Source organism: Palaemon carinicauda, chromosome 24 (genome assembly GCF_036898095.1).
Source record: "Palaemon carinicauda isolate YSFRI2023 chromosome 24, ASM3689809v2, whole genome shotgun sequence".
NCBI classification, from domain to species: domain Eukaryota; kingdom Metazoa; phylum Arthropoda; class Malacostraca; order Decapoda; family Palaemonidae; genus Palaemon; species Palaemon carinicauda.
In genome coordinates this window covers 7,626,717-7,630,168 of record NC_090748.1, presented here as the reverse complement: position 1 = coordinate 7,630,168, position 3,452 = coordinate 7,626,717, and positions in this window count along the sequence as shown.

The following is a 3,452-nucleotide window of genomic DNA, read 5'->3' as shown; positions in this document are numbered from 1 at the left end:
ATACCAGCACGTACAATAACACAATAAATTTGAAATCCCCTTCAAAGTTTCAGTAACGTTTTAACACACTGCACACGATATATGTTGAGTATAAACTTATTCACTTTGGAGAGGACACACACTCGAGGTACTTGCGAGAGAGAGGAGGTTGGGTCTTTCACTAGGATAAGCTGGATCTCTTCGGCTGCTATGCATCCCTGGGGCGCATATATATTGACTTAATTATTCTAGATCCTTCTAGGTTAGGGGGTCTAGAAGCTTGGGGGCTGTGCCTAGCGGTGTAAGGTTGCCAACGATCACGTATCAGATGCATACCAACGCACTAGCGAGGCGACTCTCTCTCAGCTAACTCCACCCATCTCCGTCCTCAAAATATTAAAAAAAAGATAAAACTATCTCTGTGGTTTTTGCGAATATTCCAAAACACGTGGTAAATATAAGACTTGCGTAATTTCTCATAAACATGACGCAATACCTCATGAAAACATAAGAAATTACATGAGCCCTCGTTCATACCTCTTATGGTTCGTACAGCACACTTATTTGAGATTGCATAAGACTTCGTAACAAAGTACATGAAATAAAAAGTTAATTCTTGAAAATAACGTAAATTTACATATACTGACTTGAATGAAAAATACAACAAAATGAATGACGAAAGTCTTATGCAATTTATATATGATTACTTATACCTACATGAGAGGAGCTCACTTTTGAGTTGGCTATACACCTCTTAAATACACAAATGAAATACATGAATAAAATATGTACTCTACACTAGACCAGCTTTGTAAGAATATTTATCCATATATCTATATATTTATATATATATCTATCTATCTATATATATATATATATATATATATATATATATATATATATATATATATATATTCCAGTCACGCTGAATTCTCCCTGTCGCTCGGGTAGGGGGGTGAGGAAGTAGTCATACCCTGTTGAGAGAGGGGTTGTGCATGTGCATGTGTGTGCATATCTATCTGAACATTTAGCCGTCATCTTTGATGGGTTGCGTACACTAGTAATACATAATATTGATAAAGATGACAATAACATAACCCATTATAATGCAATTCTAGATTTGTCTCAGCTTCATTTAGTCTCGAGAGTCAGAACAACAAACGACAACAATAAAAAGAAGCCGTTTCCAACACGTAGAAACAACATTGTTATTCTTAATGAATAATACACTGCATCTTCAACGCTGATTACTGATTGGCCTTTAGAAGGGCATCTAGAAGCAGTGGTTGGTGTAGTGGCCCAGTGGATGATATGAATCGGATTATCTAGGTATTCATTTATTTATTTATTTGCCATTCGTGGAATGATATGATAGGCATTCAACACCCAAACAACTTTATTGAGATCATCACTAGCATTATCATTGTTATCATAATCATAATAATGATAATGATGATAAATTCCCATATGTAATAAAGAGTAAGTGTCTGGATATATATATATATATATATATATATATATATATATATATATATATATATATATATATATATATATATATATGTATATATATGTATATATATATATATTTATATATATATATATATATATATATATATTTATATATAATGAGTGTATATATATATATATATATATATATATATATATATATATATATATATATATATATATATATATTATTTCTATTTTTCCGGTCACGCTGAGGTGCATTACCAGACGTATAACTAATTTCTCGTTTTCTCCCTGTCCATCGAATAGTGAAGAAGAAATGGTCATACCCTGGTGAGAGAGGGTACCCTGAGAGGAACACTCGGAAACCACAGCTGCCTTGTTGTAGTTAGGAAATGGGGAAGGGGTGGGAAGGATTGATTCTGTGTGCATTTGTACGTATCTATCTAAATACTTAAGCGTCATTACGGGTCGCGTACACTAGTAGAATCCTAATACACTTAGATACAACTGTGATGAATTACTGGCTATTTTATTTTCCAATCCTCTCTGAGTGAGGAGACCTAAACGTGGTGAAAGGGTTTGCGTATCGCTATGATCAGCAAAGTGTACTATTCAAGGCCACCCATACTAGGTTGGTTTGCTGTGAACTATCAGACGAAAATCTCCCATCATCGCCGATTTCCACTGGCCAGCATAGTGATGATAATGGCGAAACTCCAGACATGAATTGACATATCTGAGGCCTTTGTCTTGCAGTGGATTAGAAAAGGATGCATTTATTGTTGTTGTTGTTACATATTTTCAAACCATTAACAAATGACATTACTGGAAAATCGTTATCATATTTTGGTCTTGGTTAATAGAATTATCATAAATGATTTTTTTTTTTTAACAACAATAATCAGTGTGATTTAAGAAAAGCAAAATCGTTTATTTTTGCTAACATAGAATAGAATCAGTAATATCTAAGTAAATAAAAGTTTGCTTTTACTTGCCTAAGATCATATCTACCGTATGGTTTCAAAACTGCAGAAGATGTATAACAGAACTCGATTATATGCACAAGATAAATTATACATTCATTTGTTGAATTATTCATTTATTCATATATTTTTATTTATTCTTTTATGTATTTATCTACTGATTTATTTATTCATCTATTAATATGTTATTGTATATGCATGCATTCATGAATATATTAATTTGTTTCAATTTTTATTCATTTATTTATATATCAATTTATTCATTCATCTAATCATATTTTATTCATATATTCATTTGATATATATAAATCTCTTAAGAAATTCTATAATCTATTTGCACCCACCTACACACACACACACACACACACACACACACACACACACACACACATATATATATATATATATATATATATATATATATATATATATATGTATTAATTTATTCATTTATGTATTCATTATTTCATCTACCCTTTACCTGTACATTTATTTATTCTCCAGAGGAGTAAAGTATACAGAGTATACCCTCTCTTGGTATCTCTCCCTTTAGTAAAAACCTCGTAAATAACAACATTATACCACGAGCCATTATCCTATTACCAAGATTATATAACTCGCGAAGTAGCAGAGGAAATATCAGGTTTTTAGAACTCCCTCACCTTCGCGGTTTTTTTTTCTTTTTACGACGAGAAAACTCGTTTTCTTAGGTCAATGAACTATTTATATCTGGTATCAGGTTTGGGATACTGCCATATTTAAGGTTTTTCTAATACTACGAAAGCCTTACCTTCTACAATGTCTTTATTTACACAAGCCACGATAATACCCTTCTTGAAATTTGCAACAAATTTTTTTTTTTATGTTGAGTATGCTGATATGTCTCTTTTTTATAGTTTGTATATGAAAGATCTATTTCAATGTTGTTACTGTTTTTTTTTAAATATTTTATATTAATCTTTCATTACTTGTCGTTTATTTATCACCTTATTTCCTTTCATCATTATGGTATTTTTT